The sequence below is a fragment of the Mesoplodon mirus genome (genome assembly GCF_964341445.2).
Source record: "Mesoplodon mirus genome assembly, chromosome: 8".
Taxonomy (NCBI): domain Eukaryota; kingdom Metazoa; phylum Chordata; class Mammalia; order Artiodactyla; family Ziphiidae; genus Mesoplodon; species Mesoplodon mirus.
In genome coordinates this window covers 54,306,276-54,324,001 of record NC_138984.1, presented here as the reverse complement: position 1 = coordinate 54,324,001, position 17,726 = coordinate 54,306,276, and positions in this window count along the sequence as shown.

Genomic DNA, 17,726 nt, shown 5'->3' with positions numbered 1-17,726 from the left:
TGTGGGAGTCCTGAGTTATACAAAATGCAGTTCCTACTCCCAAAGAATGTTTAGGTAATGTAAAGAAGAAATGCAGTCCTCCCTAAATTTTCTTTCTCCTTTCTCTTTTCCCTTAAAGAAAAGAAAACACACCAAAAAACTCCCAAATACATATTCAGAAGTTAGTCCAGTAGAGGGCAGCACACACACGTACACGCACCTCCACTGGTACCCCTACACCCCCAATAACCTAGCTAAGTAGATAAAACAAGTGAAAGTTCTTTGTGCAGGACCCAGCACACCGTAGGTATGCAACTGATCCTTAGGGGGAAAAAAAAAAGACATAGAGTAGCAAGGGAGAAAGCACTTAAAAAGAGGCAAACGTGCCTTAAATAAAATTAGTATTCTAAAAGATAACAAAGAACTATCTAATTTATTCCTCACGTCTTAGTAATTGTTTCAAAAACACAGTGTACATAGAATGCAGTAAAAATCCACTTATAGTGAAAATGCTCTATAATTCAGCTCTATTATCATATTACTGTGTTTGATTTGTTTTCTCTGAACTCTGATACAGCTATGAAAATGAGAAAATCTAGTGTAACATTTTTTCATCAGTGAAAATAGAGACAGATGGAACGTAATTATTAAAACTGTCATGTACCTTAGTCACCCACATGCTTAGATAAATTGTCCAGTTCTTCAGCACATTTTAACCATGCAAGAGAGTAAGAGATAAGCACTAACTCATTAACACTGTATGAAATGGTTCAGTTTACTAATAAAAGACTCTCTAATAACAAAGCTTTGTGGGTCCATAAGGGAGATTTATTGTATAACTAGCATTCGCAGGAAAAAAAAATGTATACATTTGCTGTTAATAAACTGAGAGCAAAAGTTTTTTCTTCTTGTAATAAGCCTATATACATAGGTTTGTGTATTGGGTTGTAATTATGGTCTTCAAACCAGAGAATTGCTAAATTAGCACATCTAATGAAATCAATACATTCTGGGACGCCAAGAACCTTTGTGAGGTCTGCAAGGAAAACTATTTAGCAAGGCATGAGGGCCTTTTGTTTCCATAGAGTGCTGATTCATTACTTCTACTCAGACTACTGATGATTAAACTGAAAGAGTGAGTTACTAAAAGCGTAAGGTACAATTTTAACAAGTTAACTCATTCCTACTTAACCCATGAGAAAAAAATCCCTTTCATCTGAGAGTAACAAAGCTTCTTTGGCAACATCAGTAGTAGAATTAGCTTCTCCTTCCTCTTTCCTAGATGAGTGCAATTGAAGTGAGTAAATAAAAATTAGAAAAACTAAAATGGCACAAAGAGGACAATAAGACATTTTCAGGAACCCTGGGTCACAGAAGACATTTTATCCTTCCTTCCACTAAGGTTGCAGCCCATCAGATTTTCACCCTGACATTTGGGTTTTTTAATACTGTATTGGGTGTCAGAGTAAACATCTGTCATGCCTTCCGATCAATTTAGAAAAAAAAATTAATATTTTAAAAGAGTCTGTGTCAAAATGCCCCTACCCCTTTACCACTTTGAACTTTTTCAAGCTTTTAAAAGTTTTCTTCAATTTCTTTTTTCTAAAATCTAAGTGCTTTTTCCTTCCTATTTCATCAATTCTTGAAAATGAAAAAAAAATGAACTATTCAATCTAACTTTGTTGATAAAGGAGATAAAATAGGTTTCCATAGCTTATTCTCTCTGGTAATGACAATTTCCTGAGGCCTAATTCTTGCAAATATATGCATTTTGGCAGAAGGTGCCATCTGAGAGGTAGCAGCATAGGGGAAGCCCAAGTTTGGCCAGGAGAGCACCTCGGCAACTAAACTCCCTTCTATCCTAGAAGGGAGACAAGAACTTAGAAGTGCTGCACCAATAGCATTTTTGCTTAACAGGCTTTTTAAGATGATGGAACCTATTCACTTTGATTTCATGAAAGGTCTTTAAATAATGCATTTTCCCCAAAAATAATTCAAGAAAAGGGTGGACTCTCACTGGCTCCTGAGTTGCAAATGTTCTTATTTGTGTTGGAAGTTTGGAAAAGTTCAGTTCATTGCCCTGAGATTTACAAATTCTGTATTTGTCTTCCACAGTTTTAAGTTGGTCAGCTCTAAAGATCTTCATATTCATGATTCTCAAGTCTTCTAATTTCTCACTGGAAGCAGCGATCAGTTTTGCAGTCACCTACCCTCTCCCCGCTGCCAGATAGCTATAATAAATGTTTGAGTAGCACTTTACAGTATACAAAGTACTTGTATGATAGCTAGGGTAAGGCACAGAAGTACTGTGATGTAAACAATGTTATCTTTGTGGAACAGTGAACTGTAAGACACTTATACCAAAAACAGATACACATTGACTCTGCCAGTCATTAGGCATGCAATTATATAATACCTTGTGCTTCTATTTGGCTGTTTTTTTTTTTTTTTTTTTTTTTTTTTTTTTTTTTTTTTTTTTTTGCTGTACGCGGGCCTCTCACTGCTGTGGCCTCTCCCGTTGCGGAGCACAGGCTCCGGACACACAGGCTCCGCGGCCATGGCTCGCGGGCCCAGCCGCTCCGCGGCATGTGGGATCTTCCGGGATCGGGGCACGAACCCGTGTCCCCTGCATCGGCAGGCGGACTCTCAACCACTGCGCCACCAGGGAAGCCCTATTTGGCTGTTTTGTGTGTGTCTGATGTTTTTTCTTTTCAACTGGCTTTTAAAACCCTTCAGAGATCATGTCACAGAATTTTTTTTTATCACCCTCACCTCTTGCACAATATTGAATAAAAAGTAAATGTTCAATAAATAATTGAAGGAATTAAAAAAACAGTGAATGAATGCAGGAACAAAGAATGACTCATTAGGGAAGAAGCCATTAAAATTTAGCCTGAGAACTCTAAAGCCAGAGCTTTTGAGTGTTAAGAAATGTGGCTGCATGTCTAGGCTGAATCCCTGCCTATTCAATTTCAGGCCTTAATCACTTTCACAATATGAAGTAGGGATGGAGCCTAACTGATATCTTTTTTCTCTGCTGGACAACTCTGCCTCAATGTCAAGATACATTAGGCCATTTTCCCCACCCTCCATGAAGTCCTCCTTGCCTGAACCCTAAGATCTTCCCCTCCTCTGAATTTCTATAACATTTATAGTCAAATTAGCACTCAGTCATTCCCTAGTTTTTTTTTTGTTTTGGGGGGTTTTTTTTGACAATCTTGTCTCTATTTTTGACTGTCTTCTACAACTTTTGGATCTGCCAGAGTATTTAGCATAGTAGCAGACTCACATGATGGGCATGTATTACATATTTTTATTCAGATAATGGTTTTATTCATTCATGCATTCAACAAATACTGTCAAATACCTAGTCTGTACCAGGGTCTGTTCTGAGCATAGAGAGAAAGCACGAAACAAAACAAAAACAAAGCCATTGCCTTCATGGACCTTACATTCTAGCTGTGGGAGACAGACAAACAAATAAGCTGATGTCTTCCACTATGAGAATATGGCACCTCTGTCAGCACAAAGAAATTATAGAAGCTGGACCTTTGCCCCTAATCCCATAGAAATGGAATGATGTCTGACAAATGCGGATTTGAGCAGCTCTTTTGCCCCTTTTCTGCTTGCCTATTTCTGTTTCCCTTAAACTTAATTATAGAAATGAGATCCCTAGGCAATCTAACTTAATTCCTGACTTACACTTTCCTGAATGCACACCACAGCTTGCCTAACCTGTTGACTCTTTCCCTAGATTAAAAGAAGTAAGAATGAAGAATTAAGTAGTTAAAGAATGACTAGCTCTCTACCCCCAGCAGTCCCCTTAGCAATCCTGAAGGCAGACTGTGTGGGCAAGATAACATCTGAAGACAGATAACAAGGAGTCAACCAGTCTTTATGCAATGGAGAATGATGCAGAGCTTGACGTCCTGCCTTGATGATTCACTGACATTCTTTCCCCTTTAAAAACTGTCATGGCAGAGCAGAATCTTGGGAGTTGGTTTTGAGGACACAAGTCCGCCTCCTCCCCGAACTACCGGCCTTCTGATTAAAGCAAACTTTCTTTTCTACCAACACTTTCCTCTCAAGTACTGGTTATTTATTCTCATTTTTGTACCTGGGTTTTGTTACTGGTTTCTATTTGTTTGGTATCTTTGATAGAATCAAGGTATTCCTTTTCGTCCCTTTTGTTCCCTTTTGTGCTTTCATTTTCTGTTGTGATGTCTAAAAATGGTGTTTTTCATAAGAAAGAGAATCATAGGGTAAAACACAGGCATAAGCTATATTAGGCTGTTGTTTGAGCTGGCCTCACAGACTGGTGGGATTCTCACCAGATTGGTGTCAGTTCGGACAAACTTGGCTTTGGGTCACCAATAAAACTGGATGAGGTTCTCCTTCTTTTTTTTTTTTTTTGGTCCTGAGAGCTTGGCTTTGATAGAGAGACTGTGTTCTTTCTGGTTTTCTGCTTGCTGGGGGTGTGGGTTGTTGGCTCTGCATTCAGAGGACAAACATCAGGGAGGGGTACACAGGACATGAAGTGCACAACTCTTACCACCTCTCATGGGGTCCTCTAAGTCTAAATCTTCTCCGCTTCCAGGAGAAACTCCTCCTTCTCCAATATACTCTTGTTATCATCCTTATTCTTATATCTATCTTTCTAAATGGCATCATTTTGCCAAGAATGATTTGTGTTTTCAGTGGCTCCTCTGGGAGACATTTGAGATGGACAAAATTGTTCATTTGAGAGGCATCATAGAAAAGAGAGCATAAGATTACTTAGTTCCAATTGGTAGCATTTTTGTATTGGTATGCAGAGGTTACCAAGTGAATTCTGAATCAAAAATTGTTTCACTAAAAGATTCTTTGTCCAAGGCTAATGAGCAAAATTTGACCAACTTAAGCAACAATAAACTAGACTCATTTCCCTAGTAAATCCTCCCTCTCCTGTCCTCCAGTTGCCTCCCTATATCCAGTCCCTTCTTCCCCTTTGTCCTGCTCTCTCTTCTGTCATCTCCTCACTCCTTCTTCCCCTTGTCCAGACTCCCTGCTTTTTCCCAGTGATTCTAAGACTCCAAAATACTTGTTGCTTCAAAAGATCCATCGTCCTATGAGCCAGGTATGCAGGGAACTGTAGAACTTAACCCTTAGACCAAAGCTTAATTAAGAGCTATAATTAAGGATTTCCTTATACTCAGAGAGGACCAGCAACTATCCATAGAAAAACTTAGAATTCTTTTGGGTGCACAAGGCCCAGGGTTACCTGATCCATATTAAAATGTACACATGTTGGACAGAACCTCAGAGGTTAAATCTTAAATGGCAAAACCTGATTGGACTGACCCAGAAAGTAACCTAAAGCATCTTTCTTTCCACAGTAAACCTAAGGATCCATAATTTAAAAAAAAATTTTTTTAAGGCCAAAACATAAGTCAAAGTTCCCTAAAAACTACATTTGAACATTCTAATAAAATTTGGTCAGACTGTAATTCAATCATATAAACAAAAGAGAAAACTATAAGATAATTTCAAGATACACTAGAAAATACCTTCAAACAACACTCAGGGGATAAAGAAGGTGCTGAGGTAACAGCAGCTCTTTTATCTCATTTTTCATTAGAACTAAACCTGATATTAGATATCTAATTAAGGAATGAGAAATAGCTCCTTTACTTGAATTACAGCTCCTGGCAGAACATTCTGAAAGGGCTTAAGAACAAAAACCATACAGGACCGAAAATAAGTGTATGGCCCTACAGATCGAACAGCTGGGGGCCCACTTCCCAACTGATCACCTGGTAACAAGGACACTTGTACATGTTGTAAACAGAAAGGACACTGCATAAAAGATTGTCCTAGCTTGCAAAATGGAAACCAAGATGATGAACTATCAGAAAATTCATGCCAATGTGTGTGCTCCAAAGAAGGAAAAAGTGCCCAATATTGCACCTTATCCTTAAACACTGAAGGTTAATCAACCATCAATATAGATGGTTAAACTTACCAATTCCTGGTAGATGTGAGGGTGACTCTTTCCACATTAAGCTCTGCCACTTTTTTTTCAGCTTCTTCCGTGGAGTAGACATATCACACAGCTGGTACGTATTTCAAATAACCCACAGATTTCTCCATGTCCCAGTCCTTAACTGAAACCCTTGAGGCCTATGCCAAAAAACCCCTTCCTACTCTATGACACCACTCCTGCTTTTTAATAGAAAGGGTCACTGGCTTTACTGTAGAGGATCTCTGCCTTCTTCATTGTGCTTCTAGACCAGGCCAATTCCTATCTTTCTGCCTTCACCTGGGAGGGAAAACAATATACCTGACAGGCATGCCCAGTGGTTCATGAAGCCCCCTTTTACTTTTCCATGTTTTTCAATCAGACTTAAATGATCTCAATTTCCCTCATGATTCAGTTCTAATACAATATGTAGATGACCTCTGTTAACCTTTGTTCAGAAAACAAGAAAGCCTGTCAAGAGGATTCCATTTTCTTGCTCACAGCCTTAGCAAAAAAGGGACATGAATTGTTTGCCAAAACACAGTCCGTTATTTAGGGCATGACCTATCTAAGTAGGGAAAATCACTGTCCCCTGATATATTAAAAAAGTATTCTAACATATCCTAGATCCCTTACAAAATAACAACTAAGAAGATTTCTAGGTTTAAATGGATACTGCAGATAATGAGTGCTGAATTTTTCTGAGATTGTGACACCTCTGTGTGAAGTGACTAAGTCCTCAGTAAGAGACCCTCTCCTCTGGAAACCCAAACATAAACAGGTCCCTGTAACTTGGATAAGGCTTTGCCACAGCCTCCTTCCCTAGACATCCCTGACAACAAAAAGCCCTTTTGTCTGGTTTTACATGAGATCTTGACAAGCCCTTGGGATTTTAATTCAACTTCTTGGGAACCATCAAAAACCCATCACTTACCATAACCTCATCCTTGACCCTGATGAAAAGGCTTACTACCTTTGTCTTAAGGCAATGGAACCTCATGATTCCTCATGAAGGACAGATGTTACTCTTGACTGAGAACACACAACAGCAAGACAATTAATCTCTTATGAGACTCTTATTCTTTCCTTACATTACTATTCACTGCAGTCACAGCCTGAATTCTGCCACTCACTTGACCCCACCAGAAGAAGGGAACCTCCTGACTGCCTTGACTCAGAGAACTTTCCTATACCTCATGCAGATCTGTTGACTCCCATTGAGAATCCTGACCTAACATTATTTACTGATGGAAAACTGAAACCAGAGGTTATCAAGCAGGATATGATGTCATTAATTTAAGCTCTACTTTAGAATATCATTCCCTACCTGAGATAAAATCAGCCTGGATGGCAGAACTAGTTGCACTTACTAGAGCTTATTAACTTGCCAAAGACCAGAGAGTAAACAAAGATGCAGATAGCAGGTATGTTCTTGGAGTAATACATGACTTTTAGATGCTTTGGAAACAAAGAGTATTTCTTACTTCTACTGGAACCACCATAAAGGAACTCTTGAATTCACTGTACTTGCACACACAGATGGCCAACAGGCACATGAGAAGATGCTCAACGTCACAAATTATTAGAGAACTGCAAATCCAAACTATAATGAGGTAATACCTCACACCGGTCAGAATGGCCATCATTAAAAAGTCTAGGGACTTCCCTGATGGCACAGTGGTTAAGAATCCGCCCACCAATGCAGGGTACACGGGTTAGAGACCTGGTCCAGGAAGATCCCACAAGCCGCGGAGCAACTAAGCCCGAGTGCCACAACTACTGAGCCTGCACTCTAGAGCCCACATGCCACAACTACTGAAGCCTGAGCACCTAGAGCCCGTGCTCTGCAACAAGCGAAGCCACTACAGTGAGAAGCCTGTGCACCGCAACAAAGAGTAGCCCCTGCTCACCACAACTAGAAATGCCCGCATGCAGCAACAAAGACCCAACGCAGCCAAAAATAAATGAAAAAATTTTTTTAAGTCTATAAATCACAAATGCTGGAGAGGGTATGGAGAAAAGGGAACCCTCCTACACTGTTGGTGGGAATGTAAATTGGTGCAGCCACTATGGAAAACAGTATGGAGGTTCCCCAAAACCTAAGAATAGAGCTACCATATGATCCTGCAATCCCACTCCTGGGCACATATTCGGACAAAACTATAATTCAAAAAGATACATGCACCCCTATGTTCACAGAAGCACTATTCATAATAGCCAAGACATGGAAACAACTTAAATGTCCATCAACAGATGAATGGATAAAGAAGATGTGGTACATATATACCATGGAATACTACTCAGCCATAAAAAAGAATGAAATAATGCCATTTGCAGCAACATGGATGCAACTAGAGATTATCATACTAAGTGAAGAAAGTCAGAAAAAGAAAGACAAGTATCATAGGATAACACTTACATATGGAATCTAAAATATGACACAAATGAACCTATCTATGAAACAGAAACAGAATCATGGACACAGACTTGTGGTTGCCAAGGGGGAAGGACTGGGAGTTTGATACTAGGAGATGCAAACTGTTATCTATAGAATGGATAAACAACAAGGTCCTACTGTATAGCACAGGGAACTATATTCAATATCCTGTAATAAACCACAATGGAAAAGAAAAAAATTAAATGCAGTGTACTTCCTATAGAGATGGCTATCATAATGGTTGTGGCCCATGCAAAAAGAGACAATATGGAAGCTAAAGAAAATTCTCTCACAGATCTTTCTGCCAAACAAGTAGCCTTAACCAAGATTATGAGTCTATGCAAATCCTCAAAGAATAAATCTCTGAAATGATTCAGAGAATCGTTATAAAATATTAATGTTTAGGCTCCAATTTCTGAAAGAAAGAATGGGGGAAAATCTGGTTTTACCTTTCACTCAGATAATCTCTGGTTCTCCCAGGAAAAGCACTTGATGGCATCAGATGGTTTCAAACAGATATTAGCTAAATTTCTCTATGTAACTGCTCACACTGGTGCAAATTGGTTACCGTCTTAAATTGGCATTGGTGGAAAAACTTTGGAAAGACAGTTGAAGTTATCTGCAGGTCATATGTTACCTATCAACAACGTAATCCTGGAAAAACTATAAAGTTGGGACACAACCAGGAACCAAAACCTCAGGGGGCTTTGGAACACCTTCAGATGGACTGTACTCAGCTTCTACTCTCCATGAGCTTTGAATATATTTAGTTATTGTACGTCTATATTTAGGATGGCTTGAGACATTTCCTTGCCAAAAACCTACAGCCTAATAGTTGCTAAACTACTGTCTGATTTTGTGTTTCCAACCTGGAGCAGACCAACTTTTATACCAAATGACTGAGGATCACATTTTATGAGAACTACTATAAAAGAACTCTGTAAGGTATTACCCCTCACTCAAAAACAATACTGTCCTTACCACCACAATCTTCTGGAAAAGTTGAAAGAATCGATATAATCTGTAAATTAAAATGATAAAAATGTTCAGAAACGCTTGGACTCCTTTGGCCAAGGATACGAGCCATTATAGTCATAGAGCCTTCTCCCCTGAGAACACATCAGTTATTACCTTATGAATTGGAAACTGGAAGGTCCATGCATTTTAGGATTTCACCTCTGATACTAGACTTGCCCTGATGCATGCAGTTATGGCAAAATACTGCAAAGGACTCCTATGGTTTAGCCAGTCCTATCACTGACAGTTTGACTGCCTTCCTACAACATCTTTTTTTTTTTTTTTTTTCCCTACAACATCTTCTTAAACAGACTCATCATGATCTTGGACCAGAAGAGATTTTGTCTATTGAAAGAGACATCAGAGAAAAACTGCTTTTTAAGCTCACTGGAAAGGACCTTATGAAGTATTGTTAATAACAAATGCAGCAATGAGATTCCAGGTAGTCTATCATTGGGTTCATATTTCACAACTAAAGAAGCAATTCCAAGTCTGACCCAATTGAAAGGCTACTCCAACTCAGACAAGAGCTTCAAAATGAGGCTCATCCTTCATTATTCAGGCATTTTACCTAGGTATTCACATAACTCATTCTTTATGTGCAAAATCAGAGCAGTGGTCCCATTGGTGGGACTTATACAAATAGAAAGGACTGTAATGAACTTAGTAACTCTGACAGCAGCTGTTAACAGTGCCATCTCTGCCCTAGATGGAATAGAGAGCAATGTAAATTCATTGTCATGAGTATTAATGGGCAATTACACTGCTCTAGGTTTCTTGTTGGTTAACTATGGTGGTGTCTGTGCCATTGCTAATACTGCTAGCTCTATTTGGATCAAGGAAATGGACCAGATAGAACAACCTATCTTGTTCCATATTCTATGCCATATATCTTATGGCCTATGGGATTCGTTTTTTTGCTCTAGGGTTGACAGGGTTCCAAATTTTAAAGAATCTTACAGGGATTATTAACTGTTCTTGTTTTTGTAATAGTGATCATGATGCTGGACCACTGCATGCTATCCACAGCCTTAAATGCTTCTGCACAGCTGATCACTCATGAGATGATTGCCATGATGATATAACAAAAAGGTCAAGAAAAATCTCGTGATACTAGTGACTGTGGAGGCAACTAGAAATCTTCAAAAGGGGAAGAGCTGAATCTCTAGATTTCCGTGAATTACTCAACCTTTCACAATCCAGAGAATGACCAAAAGGAGGAATGAAGAGACTGAATATATAAACGGATAATGGCCAGACCATATATGATAACAGAACTCTGACCCACAACTTCTGTAACAGCTGGCTTAGGAATCCAAACCACAGCCTCTACAGCAGCCAGTCTGGGAAGTCAAACAATCTCTGCAGCAATTGGTTCAGAATGGTCAGGACTTGGTCATCAACTGCCAGCTTCCATATGTTTTGCCCCCTCTTCCAACACAAGACCAGCCAGAGAAAACCAAATACGCTCCTCAAAACCAATCACATAAGATGCTCCACTTCTAGCCAGCCTGCCCCTGGCTTCCCGAAAAACTTCCAATCAGCATAACTGAAGCCATCTTCTTTTTGCACCATAAAGCTTTCCTACCATTCTGCTTGCCTTTGAGTTTCATGCCAAACACAAAGTGATGGTGGCTGACTGCCTTACTACAGCAAGCTCTGAATAAGTAACCTCTGTCCTTATTGGGGTTACCATTGTTTACTTACACACAGGAAAGAGAGGTGGGAGACAGACCCTGGCTGAACCCTGAGAGAAGAAGCCATGATCTGATTTAGAGAGTTATTAGAAATCAAGGTTTTCCCTGGATCTCAGATCCCTCAAAACAAATTCATGCATTCCAAAGTGTCTGTGCTCAGGTTCTTTAAGTAGAAAAAATCTATTCCATGATATTATATCTTTTAATAATAATTTTAAAAGTGTCCATTATTCAGCTGTCTACAGCAACAGACAAGTTATTAAATGGGATTTCTATAGGCAATATCCCAGCGAAAATGTTGGTTTGTTTAACTGATGGCTATTATGATATTGGAGCCTGGATACATGAAAATGGTGTTTTTACTGCCCATAAAGGTGATAAATCATATTTGGGACTGGAGTCTAATTTACAGCTTATGTGCTTTTTTTTTTTTTTTTTTTTTGGTACGTGGGCCTCTCACTGTTGTGGCCTCTCCCGTTGCGGAGCACAGGCTCCGGACACGCAGGCTCAGCGGCCATGGCTCATGGGCCCAGCCGCTCCGCGGCATGTGGGATCTTCCCGGACCGGGGCACGAACCCATGTCCCCTGCATCGGCAGGCGGACTCTCAACCACTCCGCCACCAGGGAAGCCCAGCTTATGTGCTTTTATGTTACCTGCTGGCCTGCTAAAAGAGGTTGATGTAGACAGATAAATAAAACATACAGATTGTTAAAAAATTAAATATTCACTTAGCTGAATCCACTGAACTACTGAGTTTGGTGGATTTAAGCAATCAAATATGCAGAATTTTTAAGAGAAAATGCTGTTTAGGGGAAATGAGCTTCTATAGTGCTTTGGATTTTTCTTCCCCAAATATCCATTATTCAATTATCTCCACAACTGACATGCAACTTGATGTTCTTTACCTTACAAAAAGAAAAATGCCATCCTAATTTTTTGTTTTGTTTTGTCTTAGGCAAGTATGTCTAGAATGGAGGAAACCCTGGAACAATGATAAAGGCTTGTTCTATCTCCTGATGGACAGAAGGAAGAATACTGTGCAGTCATTTCAGGGCTCAAAAGTCAAGCAGACTTCAACAGGAACACTCTCATTGTGGAGCCTGCAGAGAGAGGCCTGCTGAGCTGGGAAAATGGTTGGTATGATCTACATGTAGGTAATGTCATTTACTATTTAAAATTTAGGCTAAATTTAAGAGCCACTCTTTTCAAAAACATATTGATAGTTTGTAAGACTGTTGGATCTTGGGGATAACCTGTAGGAACCCTGGAGAGCAACACATTAATTAAAGGCCCCTCAAACTTCAGCTGATAATCAAGAATGGTATTGGCAGGATTGATATCTAGAGTCAAAAAAATCTTGCATTAGACCTTTGCTCTCCCAGTGACTGGAGGGATAAAGGTTCAACTCATCTGCAAGTTTCACAAGGCTGAACTCTATGTTAGGAGACTCAATAGAAATGACTCAGGGATTCTTGACTACTTCACTTGGCAGTAACTGCAGATATCAGCCCAGTCTAATAGCTTTGGTCTGGAAGCTTTTCTCAGTGGCATGAAGTTCCTCTATGGCATATGGGGATATTTTCTAACCCATCAAGGAGTGGCTTAAGTATTGTTGGGTGGCAAGTTTCTTCCCCAATTTGCTAATCCATGACTGTAGAGAACTCAAACAGAATATCCTCATTACCTCCTCTGAATAATAATTGCACTTCAGAGACTTTTCACATATATTAGGTCTTTGGTTTTGAAAGTATGTTCCAAAGACCACCTGGGATATGAGCAAATGGAGGTTTAGGGATCTCACACCAGCCCTACTGAATTAGACTCTCCAGGAATGGGGTCTTAAAATTTGTATTTTAACAAGCTCTCCATGTGACTCTTACACATACAGCTGTCTCAGAACCATTGCCTATGATCCTCAAGCCATTCTTGGAGAGTGGTAAACCAGGGATCTTGTCTTACTTGTTCTCAGCAACAAATAAACATTTGTTGAATAAATGAGTGAATTATTAAATGATAGACATTATTTGAAGTATGAGGCAAATAAGAGTCAAAGATCACTTTTCTTCATATATATATATATATATTTATTTATATTTATATTTATTCTTATATTCCATTTAGCTTTGTATCAGAATGCCTAGGGTGCCTGTTAGAAATTAGGATTCCCTAGCCCCTTTCCGGACCTACACTCCCCATTCCTACAACAATGGAGCTTTGCTCAGTACTCTGAATATCAGCCACCTTTCATGATTAACAAAACACAGTGAAAATAATGATGGTAATTAAATGAAATTTAATTTATTATCACAAAAGCCTGGAATAGAAGGTTCTGTTATCCATATTTTATATATGGAGAAACATAAGGTGAAGAAGATAAATCCTTGCCTTATTACCCAGTAAGAAGGAGATCCACAAGCTTAATTCACATCACCAGTCCACAGTGCTTCTAACATCATGGAAAAGAGAGCCTACACATATAGAGTATATTCATCCTCAAATCTTAAATGTTGAGATTAAAGGAGGACAATAGGCAAACTTACCATGTCATACAGTCTTTTCTAGCAAGTCAAATCAGTAAGTATTTAGTGATAGTCTAATAGGTACATCAAAAGTTACACAGTAATACTGGAGCCAGATATCAAGGCAAGGCAGTATAGAAAAGCTTCAGGACAATGCTCCATTCTCAAATTAACAACCAAAAAATCAACTATAAATCCAATGGTGTAAAAGCAGGTCATGCTTGCAATAAACTGAGAGGGTATCTGGGAAAAGGGATTCAAGCTGGACTTTGCAGGGAGACAAGTTTTAATAGTCAAAGGGAGTGAACAGGTGTTCTTTTTATCTCTTTATTCAACATGTATGGATTATCTTTTAGATACTAAAAACTATATTAATTAAGAAGGAGGTAGTTTCCCCAATATTTCATCCTTTTGGGAATCATCTGTATCCCAGTTCCTGTGGATAGAGAGGGACTGACTGTATCCACCTGCCTCAGGAGTAGACACATGACTCAAATATGGGCAGTTAAGTCCTCAGTTCTCTTGGCCACAAAGGGATAAGCATGGGACCCAAGATGAACTGATCAGAGTCCTCTCAGGAGGTATTCTTTCAGAGAAATTAAGAAGTATTAACTTTCCCATCATAAGCTATATATTCCAAGTATGCAGTGGCTGCATATCATCTTCTCTGGCTACATGGAGGGAGCCTTCCTCTATGAGAGAAGATACAGGCAGTGAGCAAAAGAGTGAGTACTGATAATCATTTGACTCCCTGAACCCAGGTCTGACTGGAACCTGGACCTTTTCAATATTTGAGCCAATAAGCTTCCTTTTATGCTTAAGCTGGTTTGAGTTGGGTTCCTTTCTTTTGCAGCCAAAAGATATTCCAACCAGTAAAGCAAATGACAGAAAGTAAAAAAAAAAATCACCAAGCTTATATATAGTTAAGCAAACAAGAATACTAATAATTATAATGCAGTGTGATAAATGTTATAATAAATCTTAAGCACAAGATGCTACACTAGCACAGAAAGGGGCCACCTTATTCCTCATCTGGAGTTAGAATTATCACACTTCTGCTACTGAACGGTATCAGTAGGGATTTATTAGCCTTAATCCCTCTAACTAATCTTCTTTCTCTACTATAAATGGAAATGATCATTCAAACCAATCAGGAGACAAACCAATGTAATCGTCTTCTAAATGCATAGCATATAAGCATTAAAAAATAGCACAGGGCTTCCCTGGTGGCGCAGCGGTTGGGAGTCCGCCTGCCGATGCAGAGGACACGGGTTCGTGCCCCGGTCCGGGAGGATCCCACATGCCGCGGAGCAGCTGGGCCCGTGAGCCATGGCCGCTGAGCCTGCGCATCTGGAGCCTGTGCTCCGCAACGGGAGAGGCCACAACAGTGAGAGGCCCGCGTGCCGCAAAAAAACAAACAAACAAAAATGGCACAGAAACCACGAAGAAGATTCTTCCTTTATCTTCTTGACTTATTAAGGAAGTTATAATTTATTAGCAATTTTAAATAAGACCTTTCTTTACTAGAGAAACTCCCTGAAACTCAACATCAAAAGCACTATTTACAGTCTCTTAAAATCCTTTATTTTCTAGTTAAGTAGAAAATGCCCCGTTCAACAATGATCTTCAGGTCCGCAGATCCTCTGGAGTTAAATATTCTCTGAAAACTGTCCTAATTTGTTTTTAGCCTCAAAGGAGTTGAGGACAGAGGTAGAACAAAATGAGGAAAGGGGAAGAACCTGATAGATAGACAGACAGATAGATAAGACTCTACCTGTATAGTCAGTCATGTGTATGTTATGTTATCTTCAGCAATGGATAGATGTTAAAGTTAGGATGACTTCAAGTTACAGCCGGTATTAATCAATGGCAGGGGGGGAAAAAAAAGCAAATGTTGGGGCTTCCCTGGCGGCGCAGTGGTTGAGAGTCTGCCTGCCGATGCGGGGGACGCGGGTTCGTGCCCCGGTCAGGGAAGATCCCACGTGCCACGGAGCGGCTGGGCCCGTGAGCCATGGCCGCTGAGCCTGCGTGTCCAGGGCCTGTGCTCCGCAACGGGAGAGGCCACAACAGTGAGAGGCCTGCGTACCGCAAAAAAAAAAAAAAAAAAAAAAAAATGTTGTATAGGACTGTCAAAAGGAAGGAGCACCAAGATGTGGCAGGCTTCGCTGTAATTCAAGGAAAGGGAAAATTTCCAGCTCAAGAAAATATAAAAAAGTCAGTGTGAATCCCTAGATCAAAGGGTAAAAGATTCTGGGAAGTAGAAGGAAGGTGGGTTTTGGAAATACATGACTAATTGAAAGTATGGAGAATTTAAGCAAAAATAATGGAATAAATTAAATTCTGTTGCAGGGACTAGCTGAGATAGTCTTCTACGTAGAGCAGAGAAGAGGAAAAATAAACCCCTAAGATTATTTTGTGTTTGCTAATTCCATGATATTTTTGAGGCCCGAAGACTTTCAGTGAACCTGAATTTAAGCAAAATTAGCCCTAGTTGGTGTTCTCCCTTACCACCAAATTGAGTTTGCCTTGCCACTTCAGCAAACTCGAGAAGCAACTCTTATACTACAGCTCTGCCTCCAGAAAGATAGGAGGAGCAGGGGAGAGGAATCACTTTTATCTGTAGTGTATAACTTGCTGTTTCTAAAAGGGGGCTTAAAGACAACTCAACATAGACAGTAAACTCCTTAAGGATGGGTGCCCTGTCATCTCCATCTCCATCTCTCTGCCAACACTGCTCTCATAGCTCCGCACATGGTAGAAGAGGATTAATATGAGTCTAATGAATGCAGGTGGATTAATCAATATTCAGCAGAATAAACAAAGCTAAGAGGCCATCATTCGCTTGTCCTGCTAAAATAACTGGGCCCCTTGTAGCCAAATCTCTCTAGAAGAATCTCAGAGCCTAGCATAATGCATGCCTCCCAGTAGATGCTCTAAATAACTGGACTTTTAATGAATGAGTGAATGCCGTGGATTCAAATTTCTGTATTGAACCTTTCATCCTGGTTCACGTACACCCCCAAATCACTAACACAGCATTCAGTACAGACAGATCATTAACCAAGGCAGAATGGCCAATTTCTCCCTGCCCTGGTCTCACAGTTTTGACAATGCTAGATGAGCTTTGGATACAGCAGTTAGAAAACTGTCCTTCTCCAAGGAAAAACTCCCCAATTACTGAGATTTCTGCAGGCCCCCCAGATGAATTCACAGAGATGTAGATGGTGACCCTGAGGGAGGGATTTTTTTCTTTCTCTACTTGCTATTATTCAAATGCTGTGCCCAAGTCAGTGACTTTGTGGCTTATTTGCAGAAGAGCTTCTGTACACAGGCGTGCTGCCCCTTTAGAGAACACATTGTGTGCCCCGCTCTGGAAGACTGCACACTATTTAACCAAAGGATCTGAATCTTTCGGTACATTTTGTCTCTCTCCACTGCTTTATGCTTGATGGGAAGGGCAAGATGAAGAATATTTTCCAAGCAATGGACCTATGATTTTCACTATAAGTGCAGAGTGCCCCAGGTAGGATTAGGCAAGCACCTTCTCAAGGGTGGGGAAAGTGTACTCACGAATGGGATGAAATTTAATCCAACTCATATTGTTTATCTGAAATGTTTCTTCAAAGCAGGTGGTGACGCTAAGTGACACTTCAAAGTCTCCTGTCAGTCCTAAGAGAATGTGAAATCCCACGTAAATGGTTGTGTTTAAGCTACTCTATCCTGATCCCCGAACTTGTTACCTAGAAGAGTGTCGGAATCATAGCATTCACTCCCAATAGGGAAGAAATATCAGCCTGACCCCTCCTTCCAGGGAGGCTTCTTCCTCAAACTACCTATTAAGCAAGCATAGAAATAATTTCTTCCTTTGGGTGCAAATGTGGTGACAAAAACATCCAAAAGGGAGAAGGCTAAAATTGAACAGGAGCAGCCTGAAGTCAGAGGAAGGCTTATTGGAGTCTGTTTCTCCACAGCTGCACCATCCCTTCTAACAGAATCCCTGGACCACTTTTGTTTGAGAATGTAAGAAAAGCTCTTTCTCCCAGAAGCATACACAGAAACAAGTCATGTACCTATTATC